This window comes from Larus michahellis, chromosome 12 (assembly GCF_964199755.1).
Source record: "Larus michahellis chromosome 12, bLarMic1.1, whole genome shotgun sequence".
NCBI lineage: Eukaryota > Metazoa > Chordata > Aves > Charadriiformes > Laridae > Larus > Larus michahellis.
The window spans coordinates 9,733,720-9,750,467 of record NC_133907.1 but is presented as its reverse complement, the minus strand read 5'-3'; the positions used below and the strand labels follow the sequence as shown (position 1 = coordinate 9,750,467).

The window sequence follows — 16,748 nt, the reverse complement described above, 5'->3', positions numbered from 1 at the left end:
AGTCGCCGGCAGCTGAGGGCTCTCCGTGCGTTATGGGGAATGAGCTGGCAATTCCTAAGGCAGTCCCAAACGGCCAGGCTCATCAGAGGAGCTAATATTGGCTTATTATTTTCTTTTCTTTCTTAGGGAGGAAAAAACATTCTAAGGGATACTGGAGCCGTGTGTCCCAATTAACCCGCTGCAGGTAGGGTCAAACCGCTCTCTCCTGCATCCCCTTCAGAGGGCACAAAGCGTGTCTGTTCCCATGGCCACTCTCCCCTGGGAAAGACAGAGGAAGGAAAAAAGGTGCCGCTCTATTTATGAGATAGTCCTGCTTCACGGCGCTGCCCTTCCTGCAGCCTGGCTGAACGGTCTTTTTTTTTTTTTTCTCTCTCTCTCATTTCTCTGTCAATTGATTGCTCGCTGCCAGAGGGTATTATTGGCTTCAAAAGCTTCATTTTCTGGTTCCTGAACCGCTCGTCTTCTCCTGGCTCATTGCTGCTACTGGAGGTCAGATCTGAGTCTCCGAGTCATTAGGCTGTTTTGGGTTTGACCTTGAGAGTTTCCTTTGCTCACCCCATCGCATGAAAAGCCCCTTTGATCGTCTCAGACATACACTTTAAAAAAACCAACAATCCAATGGCGAGAGATGACTTGATTATTTCAGTGGTAGGTAGAAATAAGCTGGAACCAAAATATTCCCAGCTGGGTTTAAAGAATCCCCATGCCTGGGGGCATTTCTGCTCACTGCGGAGCTGTGGCTGTGGCCCCGGCATCCCTGCACACTCCAAAATCTTGCCTTCAGTTCTGTAAACCAGCAGCAATCGTGCTCTGGTCACAACTTTTGCTGTGGATGAATTCATGGGTTGCAAGATGCAATTGTGTAATTTGCATGAAAACTACAGCCTGTTCCTGAAGGGTTTCTGCCTGGGTTGGGAATTCCCAAACTGTGACTTTCGGTGAGCGGCCACTGAAAGCACAAGGGAAAAAACCGAAGTGGCAGATCCTGAGCTGCTGCACTGCGCTGTTCAACTTCACCCTGCCCGGCTGGGTAACCATGGAGAAGAAGTTGCAGTGGTAAAATTGCTTTACAGAAAACAATTATTTTCTTAATTTAACACCTTATATATTGTTCCCTGCAATATTCCAGAGAATTTGCTTGTTCTCTGCAGTTTTGCTAGCAAGGTCTCATGAGATTCAAATCTTTGACGTGAGATTTCTACTATCTTCTGGGCAGAAATATCTTTATCAGACTATTGAGTAATCAGTGGACTTGTTTGGGAAACGGTTCCTTAGAACCTAAGATCATCAGGGCAAGGAGCAGAGACTTTCCCTGGGCAGGCAGGGAGATGGGCATGGGCTCTCCTTATTTCTGGGGTGAACAAGCCGGACGTGGAGCCGCTAGTACTGCGGCTAAGCTTGACTGAAGACGTGTGGTTTGGGTCTGTCGGTGGGTTAACTCATTTCCTCTAAGGCTTTGTACCTTTGCAGAAAGAATAAATAATGCTCAGTTCTGGACGGCCTCATCCTGTGCTGCTGCGAGTGTGCCAGCCCAGGCTTGCAGCCAGAAGCTGTTAACAGGAACCCCAGAGAAGCCAGGCCTGTGCTGACCGTGTCCCCGTCCCCACGGAAGACGTAGGTGAGATACACGCGCTGTGGACATCAGCCTCCCCAGTTTAGGACCAGAGGTTACAGGTGCCAACTCCGGAAAAACACCGAGCAGGAACTAAAGCAAGGAGAGAGGTTGTCCACGCGTGGGACACAGCCAGGGACGGCCGGCGTGAGATGGTGTTCTGAGGAAGGGCTGACTTCTTCAGAATCGTTCTCATTTATCAGCTTTTTCTGGGAAGATTTTGAAACTCTTCACTTACTGAACGTGCAATTTAAGGCAAAAAAATAACAACAGTTCAGGGTTAAAGAGGTCAAAAGGAAAAGTTTTGATAAAAATAACACAAATTTAAAATGACAATATAATGGAAACATGAAAATAATGAAAAAGTAGCTTTGTTTCACATGCTTCTATAATGCAAGCAGCTTCTGTGTGTTTTGCAGTGCTCATGTGGTGAGTCCCCACTCATCATCTATTTATCTCCATGTACAGTGACGTGTCTGGAGGAGAGACGCAGTTCCAGGATCCTGCTCCTGACCCGGCTGAGCTCAGTGCCAGAAATCCCTCGCTTTGGTAGGGCACTGTTTCACCAAGGGTCTTTCCTTCCATCCTATTTGCCGAAATACAATACAGGGTGGAGGGACAAAGCCTTTTTGTTACCAAAAAGGATGCAAACTCTGGGACCTGCACTTGCCACCCGAGTGCCCTGCTGCCCTGCTCTCGCCACCAGCCCCGCGAAGGGAGGCTTGAAATCTTCCCATTTATAGTCTGGCTTTGGGCAAGTTGGATGCCAAACCAGACAAAAATGGGGCATTCTGGCTGAAACCCTGCTCTTGGAAATGTGAAGAGCTACTCAGGCTGCATTAAAGCTGCATGTAAGAGATGACACTATTGGAAACCAAATAAAAAATCGCGAATATTTTGTCAGCAGGGCAGGAGGGGAAGGCATGGCTCATATTTAAAGATGTCTTTATCAAATCCAGCCCCATCTACACCTCTAGATTTTGCTCCAAAATCCAGTTAAATCCCTAAGCTAACAAAGACCCCAGTTACCAAAGGGAGAGATAATGAAGATACAAAGGAAGAATATTAGCTGGCAAAGCCATGCTCCTGGGTTATTTCACCGCTCCATGGGGGAGCACTGAAATGCTGACAGTTTACCTTTCAAACCTCTCGAAGAAAACAACTCTTGAAAATTGCTAAAATATTATTAACACACACAGCAACATAGCAGCAGGGTCGTTTTGTCAAAGTGACAGCAAAGGCTGGGTGCGTCTCCCTGTGCTGCCAGCAGCAGCGTCTGACAGCCAGGCCGGGGGGGGTTTGCTCCGTGCAGGATGCGGGATCCCCCTCCCTGCGCCACCACATTCCCGTGGGTGGGAGATGGTCAGCCTCGCTCATACACCGAGCATGCTACCATTGCAACCTGAGCAAAACTCACTTAAACAGAGGATTTTCAAAGACTGTAGTATGTGATGTAATGGACCTCCATGCCTCAGTTCTGTCTTTTGTAAAACCTCCTCTCTCTGCACCAAAAAATAATTCCCAAATAAATGAGTTTGAGACTAGTGTGGGACCATGCTTAGTCCCTGTGAAAGGCAGTCTGGAAGGAGGGGTTTGGAGTGCCTTTTGCAGGGCTCACTCACCTCTTCCAAGACTTCTCCTTCCAGGTTTAGATGCTCAGAGGAATCCAGGTTGGACCATGTATCCCCCTCCAAAGTTGCTGTTTTCAGACAGCAATTGCAGCCAATCTCCCTCTATGTGAAGATCGTGAAAAATGTGGAAGAAATGGGAAATTTGGAGGGAACTATACAGTTACTCAAATGAAAATGTCAAGTATTATTTTTAAAGAAAATTCTATTGAAGAAAAAAATAACATTCATCAACTCCCTGCATTTGCAGCGCGGTGTCTGCTGCTTTGAAATCAGGCTCTAGCTGAAGTTATTTTGGGGAATTTAAGCCAGACTCTTGCTGTCACCATCTCAATGTTCTTGGCTTTGTTGCTGTTTCTCTGTTTTATTATTCTGAAGGAAATAAGTCCATTAGTGTTCTTTTTTTGGCAGAGGAACGGCTGTGTGAGCACCGAGTGGACGGACTCCAGGTGGCACAGTGGCTCAATGCACGAGTCCCTTCTGCTACAGTCAGGTGCAATGTCACAGGGATTTCCCTCCCGCAGCACAGGGGTTTGATGGGCTCGCAGGGTGCATCCCCGCATTAAGCACCTGAGCTGAGCTCTGGTCCTGCGGCCAAATCCTGCCAAACGGGTTGCGGAGCCTGGATGTGACGCTGGGGCCAGGGGGAAGGGGTGCACAAGAGCGGGCGCCTGCGTGCACATCCCGGCTGGCCCTGGTCTGCCCCATCCCTGCCTTCACGAGGGTCTGCGGCACGAGACCTGGACTTCACCAAAAAAACCCCAACCCTCGTTACGCTGCCAAAGTTAAAATCCTCCGTAAGGGTCACTCCGTGTATGTGCACAGTGTCAGCGAGCCTTTCCCCTGCCTCCACGCGCAGCGGGCACCGCTGCTCTCTGGGCACAGATGTGCCTGGTGTAAACAGAGCCCAGCAGCAGATGTGACCGTCCCGAGCACAGGCTATGAACCGACCTGGCTTCGACGAGCTGTTCTTAAGATCACCTGGTAATAGCCCAACAGGGAGCCAGGCAGATCTCCTCCCGCTCCATCGCTTTCTTTTAAGAGTTTATTAGTTGCCTGCTGTTATAGTAAAGACTGGTGCTGTTACAGGCTCTTGCCTCTGAGCGCTTCTTAATTGCCCCCTGAAAACCCCACACCCAACAGGTACCCAGATAATTTACCAGCCACGTTTTGATGCCTATATTTAAAAGGGTGACCCTAGTTTGAGAAAGCATTTTTTTTTGGGCCAATCTGTAATTTGAAACGGCTGAAACATATTTTTAAGTAACCCTGTAAAATAACGTGCTGCCAAGCAAGAGCTTTGGGTTAAATTATACCCCCACAGAAATCACAGCATGTAAAGGCGGCTGCTGGAAGTTGACAGAGCCTTAATTATGGCAGCCCCAGTGGGCGATATTGCAGCAGTACAATCAAGCCTCGGAAAACCTGTGCTTTAAGGTCACCGGTTAATCCTGTGTGCCTTGTGCACGTCCTGCTTTGGAGCTGTGCTGCCGGCGTGGGTCGCGAGCCCTGAACTGCGTTTTCAAGGGAAACGGCTTCAGAATAGCCAAGCGCGTCTGCTTGCTGGGGAAGGTTTCTGAGCTTTTCCTTTTCCTAGTTCAGGCTGCTCCAAAAAATAAACACAGAAACTGCTCTGCACAGTGTTTCTTGACACAAAGCCACCGCTCTGCTGTGTTGCTTTGCGACAGCGGCACCATAAAATATATGTGCCTTGTGCTGCTCTGTTCTGACATCCCCAGCTTGTGACTTAAAAGTCAACATATTCCCCCTCCTCAGCCCTCTCCCACATCAGCTCCTGTGGAGCCACGAGTATAAAAACACTAAACCTCGTTGCTAATGGCCTAAGCAAATGATTTAATCACAATGATGTAAAAGGAGTGAAGAGCCTGTAGGATGGAAAAAATGCTGGATAGACAGTCAGACTAATGAGGTAATGTGTAAACCCAGGCATTTTCTAACAGACGGGACGTGGCAGAGCTGACATGTATATTGAAAGGGACATAAAAACATGGGCAAAACGATAGCCTGGGTTGGCCATAGCTGGATTTACGCAGTGGAAATGTTTTTTCCTCTGAAGGCAAAGGCAAGCAGCATAGAAGGCTCTATGCTTGGTAGCACTGTCACAACATCGCGACTGGAGATGCAAAATGCCCATACCCTGTGGTGCGAGGCTGTCTCATGGGCACTCATGCAACAAGTTTCCCAGGGGTCTGCGAGAGAAGCCAACATCGCTGTACCCACAAGGAAGAGGCAGCCCAGGCAATTTGTTAGACATCTCTGTTGGGGAGAGTGCAGGCTTGGTGCACAGGAGCCAGTCTGCATTGCTCCTCCTGGCTGCTCCTTGCAAGGTATCTCCAACAGCCAACTCAGCTGCTCCACAAGCTGAGAGTCTCCCTGTGCCATCCGTGCAAAGCAAAAGGTGCCCCTAATTCACACCTCCGGCAGCCACGGGGTGACATCTGTGTGCAGACAAGCTCCCCATTCCCACCACGGTGGAGTTCGGGTGGCATGAATAAGCGAGCGCCCGGCGATGCCTATGGGCACGGTGGTTCCACGCCGGTCCCAAGGCTGGGATGAGACAGCTGCTTCCTGAGCCAGGCCGGGCGCCGTTCAGCGAGAGAGCCAAGTGACACAGCTCCTGGGGCTGCCAAACATATGGTGTGCTCCACGTGCGAGCACTGTACACGCTGCTTAAAAACACCAGCTGCTCGAGGTGAGAGCACGAGTGGTGGGGAGGAGAGGACAGCGCAGGGACACAAGCACGTGTGCCCAGTTTCACGATGGGATGGCTAATGGGGAAAGTCTGTATTTTTGCCTGCCTGCTCTTACTGGAGAAACCTCTTGGAAATTCCCGGTGGTATGTGCAGAAAACCATGAAGCAAAAAACCCGAGTCATCTGTTTCAAACTGTCATAGCAGCTTTCCCTGTCAATCTGCATGACCCACTCAATTCTTATCCATTTTCTCCATTTTGGGGGAGTTGTGAAAAATAAATACAATCATTCCAGCTGATTGGTTATAATGTGTGCTTGAACTGCAGCTATTTGGCCAAATTCTCCTATGGCTGCACCACAATTTGGGCTTTATGTATTTATATCCAGGCAATAACACCAGACACGATCAGAGAACCTGGTCTGACTGCATCGCTTCTCTGCCCTGGACAGATTTATCACAGTTCAGTGCTGTGCAGTAGCTTAGCCAGGGCTAAAAAAAAATAAGAATTTAGTTATTAATGTCATTTTCCATTGAGATAGTGCATGAAATCAATCTATCATGCTAAATCTACAAGTTCCAAACTGTATACCTAAGGTATATTAAGGGATTTGGAAAGATTAAGAATAGCTCCTAAGCGTCTGTGTGTGTGTATAAGCACTGATTGTTTTATCTATGAATTACCTGCTGCTGTGCAGAAAAGGCAAAGATAAGGAAACCAGCCTGAATCGGCCTTGTTGGGAACAGCATTAGCGGGATTATTTGCTCGCAGCTGAGCTCTGCCTCTGCTTCTCCGGGCCATGTGAAAGTATCGCAGAGGGGTGCTGCTCTCCAGACCCAGGGGAGTCAGAGAAATACCTGCTGCCCCTAAACCAGCTGGCGTTTCTCCGTGCTCTCAGCATTGTGCCCCTCAGATCAGTGCCCACGGGATGTCCCCGCACCGTGGCCGGAGCCGGGCTGTGTTCCTGCAGTGCTCCCACGCCGCAGACCTGCCCCAGAGCCCCGCTCCCTGCCCTGCCGCTGATGTCCCCTGGCAATCACGGTGTTCCTGACCCCTCTGTCAACTGCCACCTCCTCTAATAACTCATCGAAACACTGATCAACTCTGCATTTAAAAAAAAATACATTTAAAAAGGCAGCATTGAAATGCTGTAGTGATTAGAGCCAATGGCACAACTCCTTCAGTCTGGGGCTGCCAGGGAGTTTCGGTGCAGGGGAAGAGCCCCCCTGCGCGCATCAGCTCCACGGGCACGGCAGCTCCTGAGCGGGATGGGCGGCTGGACCGTGACATGGGGCTGCAGAGCCACGGGAGGCTCTTGGTGTGCAGAGCCCACTGGGGTCGCCGAGCCGAGCCTGCGTGGACGAGCAGGGGGGTTTCCCGAGTGGCAGTTCTTTTAAGAGCAATTGGGACAGCCTGAGTGAGAGGTCAGGACTGGGCGCTTCTAAAAAATCCGTCTTGTTTTCAGCACAGCTCGCTCCTCCGGGATAACTACCAGGGTTTGCAGCTCTTCCCGATTAGCGACAAAGCGTCAGACTCAGCCTGGCTCCACTCCCGAAGGACCAGCAGGGCTCTGGCTCTCGTAGGCAGTAGCCCAGGACTCTTGTCTCTGCTCCTAGTAAGACATGCTGATGAATTAGCCATTCACACACGAACGCAACCTGGCTCTCGCCTTGTGACTTGCTGGATCTCGTAATTCCGGCAGGAAGGCAGACGTCCGTTGGGCAGCTGCGCTCAGCAGTGCCGTGTGAGCCCGGGCAGGCCAGCTTCGCCGGGGCTCACCTGGCTGAAGGCACCTGGGCTTTAGTCCCGGGATTAGTGTCAGGGGAAGCGCTTACAAGGAAAGACCGTTCCACGGGACAGCAAATACATGACTCACACTCTCAGTGGCACGCCTCAGGCGAAACATGCGTTGTTCCAAAGTGGTTACCTGGGCTGGTCCGGCAAACCTACGTAAGGAAGGATACCTTTCCCCAAAACACTCATTGCGTGCGTAACTGCGCAGTTTATAAAAAGCATCCTCTGAAAAGATTTTCCTACTGGGTAAAGGCCCATTATGAGGACTTCCTGGCTTACGTGGCTGTATATAGCAGCGGTAATCCTATTATGTTTATCTTAAACTGTCCTCCACCGAACAGCGAAACGAACTTTACAGAACACTAGAAGCTTAATTAAGCCCCCAAGCCTGCTGTGAGCAGCACAATTCTGCCTCTCTGCAGCCGCACGGTCGTGTTATCACAAAACCCACAAACAGCACATCTGTACCATACACACACCGAAGGCTGCTTCCCTGTCTTCATTCAGCTTGTTCTGAGTAAATTCAAGGGAAGTTCTTTGTAGGAAGAGTTGTCCTACTAATTCTTTATCACCAAGAACCCAAATCCACAACCCTGTAATTACGGCAATAACTCTGCTGTTGCAAATACCTGTGCTGAGGCTGAAGACCAGTTGCTCGTGCACTTCTGTATTTTCATCGCACAGCTGTCAGGACAAATAAAAACGGTGCCGATCAGCCAGGCCCTGAGCCTGGCCTTTCTGGAGGGGCTTTGCAAGTCTCTGAAGAAGCAATATTATACCTACAGCTGGCGAAAAACACCTGGGTTGCAGCAGTCCCGGTGCCTCTATGGAGCGTTTTTGCTGAACATCAGCGTGAACCTTCGGAGCACCCACCCAGACAGGAGAGCTCAACAGCTGTGTCAGGCTGCACCATGGGTGTCAAGGCAGATTTGAATGGCCTAGACATTTTGTTTCAGCTGCATAAGGCTGGATGACAACATTCATGTTTCTCCCCTAACACTTTTTCACACTATTCACACTTGACAGTCTTTGAATTGCTCCAGAAAAAGCTGAATGTCAATGAAGCTCCTGGGCAGAAACCAAAGGGAAGAGCAAGAGCGTACAAACTGCAGCCAGAAAGGGCTGTATTGCTACCTGATATCTTAAATATTGCTTTAAAAACCATAACAGAACTCCCAATCCTGCAAACAGCACATCCCTGACCTGACCCAAGGATGTCACAGCTCACTCACAGTATAGTAAGAGGTGCTGGTATCACCCTGTGCGTGGCCAGCGTGGCTTCACTGCTAACCATCGCTAAACACGGATTCCAGTGACCTTTTCAGACCTTCCTCGTGCCTTTTCCTAATGGAGGGCACCTCTGAGGTTTAGCTTTAGAAATTAATATCTCCAAATTCTTCCTTTTTTTGTGTAACAGACTGAGACAGGCTAAATATTTTGTGTTCTTGTCTCGCCTGCCTGGTAACCCAGATACTATTAGTGAAGCACAACTGGGTCATGTGAATTAATATTAGCATCTGCGTTAGCTGCTTTATTTACATCACTGTAGCTGTCAAAAGTTGTAGGTAGCTTAAAAGGAATATGGTTTATTCATTTTGACACTAGCAGCAAAAAAACTAGATGAAGGAAGGCTGGTTCTTCAGGACCAAGAGGCCAGGCGGAGCCCGTGGCAAGCACAGGGCCAAGGGGGGCAAATGCCCAGTGAATGGTCTGGTCAGTGCTGGTTGAGGACAGCAGCTTGTCCCTTCACATGGGCCAGCAAAAGACTTGGCCAGCAACACAGCCTAGCAACGTCCACTGGTTTTCTGTGCTGCCCAAAACCAGACTAAGTGTTGTTGAGGTAACAGGATGGAAGGACCCTGATTTTCCAAAGGTCCCTGCTCCAGGCGAGTCCCATCAGCACCATTCTGGCTGCTGGATGCAAACAGACGGAATGCGTGTGTCCTTATGGCTAAGCAACAGGGATAGAGGTCGATACTGATTGTTACAAAGGAAACTCTCATGTTTCCTAAGCTAACTTCATGTATTCTGGGTGGAGATCTCTGTTGCTTCAAGATGTGGACCTGGCAGGTCTTCATCAAGGTTCAAGATGAAACTTTTCTTGATGGCTGGTCCATGGCTCTGGTTGCTGCAAACTTCCCCACATGGTGCTGCTGTCACATCAAGACTAAGCAACACAGGCCCTGCTATTCCCAGCTCCTGCTGTGGTGTGTGCCCGTAGTGGGGAAGGGGGAAACTGCCCTCCAGCCCCCGAGGCACCCTCCACCACCGATGTCCTGCCCTGTGAGCTCGGGTCCTCCCTTAGCATCTCACTATGCTTCAGCAGGGCTCTGCCAGGGCCAGGGCTGGGTTTGAGGCATCAGGTAGAAGAGGTTAATTTCTAAAAGCTCTGATCACTGTTTCAATATAATTAAGGAATTAATTAACTTTCCAGATCAGTAATTATGGAAGCTTCAACCATATGAAGTAGTGCCTCTTTCCGTAGGTCCCTGCGGTTCCCAGGGTGGTCAGTGTGTACCTGAGACCTGCAGGTCCTGCGTGGGGTGGAGGGAGGTGGGCTGTGGGGTCGGTGTTCGGAAGGGGACTGGTGTGAGTGCAGCCAGACTGGCATCTGGGGACAACAACATTATTATTATTTTTAGCCAAAGTCCAGAAGATGCCATGAAGCGCGGGGTCAGTTACACCTCTCTCCACTGATGGCTGCAGCCAGAAGCTCTCCGACACGCAGGCGCTCAACCACCTCTCTGTGAATGGATTCAAGATCCAGGGCTTTGTCTCCACCTTAGAGCCTACTGCTGTGAGAAACTGTCAGCTGGTGCATCTCCTGGTGGTTTCATTCCTGATAGGTAGCCACTACCATCCTGAGGAGATGCTGTGTCCCTGCTGCGTTCTAACCCCTTTCCAAAATTCCCCCGTGACCACGAGCCAACTGTCCAGTAAACAAATCCGAGGCTCTGCTTACGAGCAATGCTTGTACAAGCATTTGTTTACATAGGAATGGAGGTAATACAAATTTCTGATTAATAGAAATCTCAGCAAGGTGGTATTTAAGTAACTGCTGGCCGGGTGCTTTTTATCGGCAGAATTCTTAGAAATGCTTTTTCTTATGAGTAGAAATCGTATCAACTTATTCTTCCAGTCTGCTCAAAAAAAACCCTTGAACAAAGAAAACTAGCAAACAGTTTCACAAAACAACTTTTCTCAGCAACAACATTGTTAACTCCCTGGGTGCCTAAAACTTGTTTTAAAACAGCATAAAAAAGCAGAGCAAACTTTGAGTGTGTCTGCAGGGCACAGACATTCCAGACAGGCGAGGAGCTTGGGTCAGGCTCTGCTGGTGCCCAATGGAGCTGCCTTTGCCTTGGGTTCAGGCAAGGGATGGAAAGGGCTTGGGAGCTACCAGAGTGGTGCAACAATGGAAGAAATATCTCCCTGGATTCCCTTAACCCTCGTAGCTGGATGGCTTCTCATTTCACTGCGTGAATGAGACAGATCCCCATCTATTCCAGCAACCTGCACCGGGAATGCAATCGCTTCCCTGCTGAAGGCCAGCTAACAGTGAACTAACCAAAGCAGAAAAGACATACTCCCACATGGGCCAGAGAAATTATTATAATCCTCTTATATTCCTGTATTAGTTGTTATATGGATAAATTCTTAAGCCATTATATCACAACAAAGGCAACTTCTGTTTTTTTAAGTGAGCTGGTAAAAGCAGATCTCCCGGAACCAGGTGGTGCCGGAGCCAGAGGTGTTGTTCTCTGTTGGATTTTGATACTACCGGCTGCTGAGTTTCTCTTTGCCTTCAGGAAACATGGGTAGCCATCTGTAAGCTTCATCAACACACCAAAATTGCAGCTAAAATTGTACTTATTAAACGAGAGTCTAAATCTGTCCCAGAGAAAGCAAAACTTTCCCCAGGACCAAGCACAGGACCTGGACCCATGGCAAGTCTGACCTCCCGGTAACCAGCAGTATACTGGTGAGAAGAGGAATTGTGGCCAAAGCACAGAATAGAGAATTTAGAATAAGAGGGACAAGCCTTACGGCACTCAGCTTTGATGGGTGTTGTCTGGCCCATGCACTGGCCTTCTTCCTCCAGCATCCAGCTTCAGTATAAATATTCCCAGACTACAAAAATGAGTGAAAGATGGTGGCTTTCTCTAAGTGCATTTAACATGGTGAAGTGCTGCCAGTCCTTGGGATTATACTGGTCTACTTACATTGAGGATGAGCAGAGAAGGGGCAGAAGCAGTTAGATCTCCCCCACTACTTGCCCCAACGTGTGATTGTGTTTTTAGGAGCAGTGTTTGCCCGTCAGTACAAGGCCAGCACAGCGCACTCTGCATTTCGCTTAGGAAACCGCCCAGTCCCAACCAGGTGGTGCCTGCTCCACCATCTCATCCCTGCTCAGACATTCCCCAGACCTGGATCCAGAAGGGCCCAATGTGCACATCCAGTGGCAGGAATTTGTCCCTAGAGGCTCCGAGCACCAAGACACACGATAGAGGGGAACGGCTATTTGCATACAATCAAGAGTGATTAACCTTGAGAATACATTATGCCCTTAAACCTGTGCGGGTGATTTTTCACCCAGTTACACAACAGTGTATTTTCAGATCGACCTCAGCTCCGGTCTAAGTTTTGAGACTTCCATTCCTACTATCCTTCCCCACCGTACAAAACTCAGTTCCTTCTGCCTCTTCAATCAGCGTGATTGCTCTGAACTTGACCAGGTCAAAAATATTACAGCAACATTTACGACAATAAAATCATTTATCAAAACAGAAACATTCTGTGAACAAGCACTGGGTTCCTATGGTCTGTTAAAGTAATATATGCATATCTTTGCATGTTCAAAATATTCCCTTCCAACATTTAATGAAAGCAACGTTTTGAGCTCAAAATGTCTTCTTTCCTTTGCTTGGTTAATTGATTTTAAATAACTTAAGGCCTTTTTTCAAATCTCCTGGTCTGAAATAAAGTATCTTGAATACTCAGACCCAAAATGTAGGATTTGGAGGGGGAAAACGGTTGCACAATTTGGGGAGGGAAAATTTTCAAAGTATTAAAAATTATTTCAGACACGAAAAGTATTTCCTGCACCTCCCCACTCTGCCACCTATGCCTTAAGGAAATCTGGCCCATTCCCTGCTTGGACCTCCTCTGCCTTTGGGTGGTTTGATATCCTCCCCAAAGGGACAAGACACGATCACGAACATGTCTAGAGATGCAGCTCCTGGGATGACACCCAGGGCGTACCAGCGTTTCTTACTGTATTTGCTGATGAAAAGTTACGTTTTAACAAGCAGCCTTCAGGGGAATGTAGGAATTTCAATGAAATTTTCAAGTTTCACTCAACTTAGCATCTCCCCCATCAAACTCATCAGCCTTATAGCCTTATACCCAGATGTGTGACGCTGCACTGTGACAGACCTGCTGGGTTCGTGCTAGAGCTCCACACTCATCCCTGCCGTAGCACTGCCATGAAACCCTGCTGTCCGGGCCAGCCTGTGTCTCCTTTTACTTCAGTAATAGGAAAAGGCAAGGTATTTTTTCCCTTAATCAGCTGCTGGCTCCATAGGTGTTCCCCCATCGGTCATTTCCAGCAGTAATCGCAGCGTTAGCCTCTTCTTGCCTTGCACTAAATCTAGACAATTACCTACCAGGCCTGTGTCAGCTTTGCTCTTTGATCTCCAAGGGAAGCCTGAAATAATTATGAAATTGTGCTTTTTTTTTTTGCTGGCAGGTTTAACAACCCTCCGACCGTCTCTTTGGACGCCGTCCTGCCAGCTGTCAGTCATACTTTGTAGAGGCAAATCCGTAAATATTACCTCACCTTGTCTAAAAATCTCACAGAGGACTTTTTAGGGGATGATTTGTTGGTGTTGGCTGCACAGCCATTGCCAGCAAAGCCCTTTGAGCTGACTCTTTTACAGATGACTATAAAGACAGCTTTTGAGTTACCGCCTTCATCTCTTACGGTAGCACTGAGCCCAGCCTTTGCCCCGGGAAAGGAGAGAGCAGTGATTCTGGAGTTAGTATAGCTTGTGTTTTTTATACAGATACATCAGTTTAAGACACCTTGTATATGACTTGCTCCTCCTCATCTTTCCAGAAATCCCACCCTGGTCTCCCCAATCCTCTTCACAGAAAACTGAATTTCTTTGAACAAGAAAAGCTTCCAGAGACTGAGAGGTGATGCTTCACTGCGTCCCCTCTCCCAGACACTTGCAAATCCCACCTCATGATTGCACAGACACTTCTCCCAGCATTAAAATCTCCCAGGAGTACAAAGTAAATGAATTTGGAAGACTTGGGAATACCAGCAAATGCTGCTCCTAGTTTGAGGAATGAGTTGGAACTGTTTTGTTGCTCTCTGCATTGCTGTTGTGGGGCCAAGAGGTTGGTCTCGGGGCTGCTCTCCTCATCCTGAGGGGAAGTGCAGGGAGAACAGAAAATACATGAAGAACTGCTGGAAAAAAGAGGTTATTTTTGACCGAGAGCTCTGAACATCCGCTGGCTTGAGTTTTGCTAACTGTACTTTTTAATTTTGGCAAGGATGCCTGGAGCCCAGGAAAGGAATGTACTGTATATATAATTATAAATCAAAATATAATATAATAAGTAAAATGAGCACTGAAAAATACCACTCACTAACTGCATATGCCATCTACCTAATAGTTCCAGGTTGTGAGTCACCACTTGAATTAAAGAGGTGCAGTGAAGCGGCGGAGGGCCAGCTCTGAAAAGGTAGTCGGGCTCTAACGCCTGCCTTGGCCCCTTCCTCTTGTTGAAGTCAACAGCTCCCAAATCCGACCAAACCCCCTGCAGGGACCCTGAGCTCAGCAGTCTCCTACACAGCTGCCCTCGCAGAAACCTCAGCGCCAGGCTGTACATCTCCTGCGTTATATAGGCAAAGAGTTAAATGCCTGAGAAATGGGATCACAGACCTGACTAGAGACCAGCCTAAAGGAGCAAAAGAAATCCTGGGCTGGGGCAGAGCTAAACATCACCGTAAAAGGCAGACGGGAGCTTTCAGGAGATGGACACCTACACCGGGGCAGTCCTTTCCCATAGGAAAAACTGGAGAAAGAGAAAGCGTTGCTGTACCCTGAGGGCTGGAGCACATATTTGGGACTAGAGGAGACAGTCCAAAGCTCTAATCCCTGCTCTGCCGGGCTGGAGCAAGCCTTGCAGCGAGGGAAACAATCTAACAGCGCTGCTGAGCTTTAGTCCTGGGGCATGGGAGGCTGTGAGGAGCAGGGTGGCTCTTCAGAAAAAGTCTGTGTAACTGGAGTCTTGTAAGCGACCACTTAAGGCACTAGGGAATGGAAATGTGAGGGGGAGAGGGACAAGGATGCAGATAGAAGAGGTTTCTGCTGCTAACCTTAATGCCTTGGACACAGGTTCAAATTTGCATGAAGATAATGATCATGAGAGTGTGTGCAATGGTCTTTCACAGGTACAGAAGCAAACGTTACCCCGTCTGCAGTAAAGCTCTCCCCTAACCCATCCGCACACACACACTTCCACACCGAGCTGCAATGCCCAAGCAAAGCCACCAGCCAAGGGCTAGACCTTCTCTGAGACCCCCTTGTCCCTGGCGCTCCTGCAATAGGTGCTTACGAACTTAGAAAAAACAGCAGTGCAAAATTATTTAGTGCTGCCTCACTGCAAGATGTCAGGATCCCATAATAATAACTCATGATGATTTCACAGCAACTTTAAGCCAGACAGTTTCTGTCCTGCTGTCAAGGCCATGTGTCCTTGGCTTTGAACGGCTTTCTCCCCACTGGAATTCAGCCACCTCTGCACCGGGACATACTGGGATTTTAATCCTGTAAATGACGGCATCAATCCTGCCCTCAGGGTCTTCCCCGGGAGCGAGGGACTTGCTGCAGGATCCTTCAGTTCTGTTTCCAGGCAATTAAATATTCCCAGCAAGCCGTGAGTCTTTCAGAAATGAGCTGGGCTTTGGTCATCATTACTTAAATGGAGCGGATGGCAGAAGGTAGGCACCTGAAACCCTAATAAAAACCCCAGCCAAAAGGTGTGAGTATTTCATTCCTCCATTAGAGCAGCAGCTATGGTGTATGACAACACCGTCTTGCTGCTCTGACTGGCCAGAAACAGAAAACAAAACATTTTGTGATGCATTTTTCTTTACAGGCCTTCCAGAAAAGCTCTAGGTCTTTTTGAAACATCAGCAACAACCTGAGAAGACTTAAAGTATTTCCTTCATAGCGGTCTTTGTTTCTAAAGTGCTTTACATTTCTTATGTGTGGGAATGGCAATAACAACGATTAAAGCTCATAAATCTAGGAGCGAGTCTCCTAACCACCTTGTGTGCAGTTTAAACGAAGCAGATTTGTTTACGGTATATTAAGGGCGCTGGGAGGTTTGAGCATTTTTACCAGCTGTTCCTTGTGATTTTTTGGCAGCTCTCAGGATGTCATTGTCATTCCCAACATATCTCGAGATGGCTCTCAGAAGCCCAAGGAATGGCAGCCAGGCACTTTGGCACCCTCCCGGGAGGTTTAGCGTGCCTTGCACGCTCCGTTGTGTTTGCTAAAGGAAAATCCCCCACTGTGCTGTGCCTTGGAGCGTGAGAGGTCAAGAAGCTCCTCTCACTGAAAGCAAGATGCAAAGATAGGGAGAAAGTGCACTTTTAAAACATTATTTTAGTCATTTTTTTAATTGCTGAGAGAAAGGTATTAACTGTGACGTTGGAAACACAGCCCTTGCCCTTGGGCTGAACCTGGACAGGGACTTTCCAGAAGATCTCACAGCATACCTGGTTCATGCTGATTGCCCCTTACAGTCACTCTTTCTGATATTTTTATCCACATCTGTTTTCCTCTACAGGAAAGTAACTGCTAAGCTTGGTGGTTTCTCCTTTATCTGTTGGGGGATGGTTCTCATAAGACCTCCAAGATATCCAGGTTGTAATTTGGGTGTTCCCTTTCTTATACATTAAATTCACTTCTGATTTGCTTTTG

General features: G+C 48.3%; 1 protein-coding gene and 1 long non-coding RNA gene across 2 annotated transcripts in view; one reads left to right on the top strand and one right to left on the bottom strand.

Moving 5' to 3' along the window:
* KCNB1 (potassium voltage-gated channel subfamily B member 1) overlaps nt 1–16,748 on the bottom strand; it is a 130,175-nt gene that overhangs the window by 19,265 nt on the left and 94,162 nt on the right. The gene's annotated exons all lie outside the window — the stretch shown is intronic.
* LOC141750172 (uncharacterized) lies at nt 1,455–3,756 on the top strand. Its single transcript, XR_012589593.1, has 3 exons — nt 1,455–1,618; nt 2,081–2,161; nt 3,652–3,756. It is a non-coding gene; the product is annotated as an uncharacterized LOC141750172 (long non-coding RNA).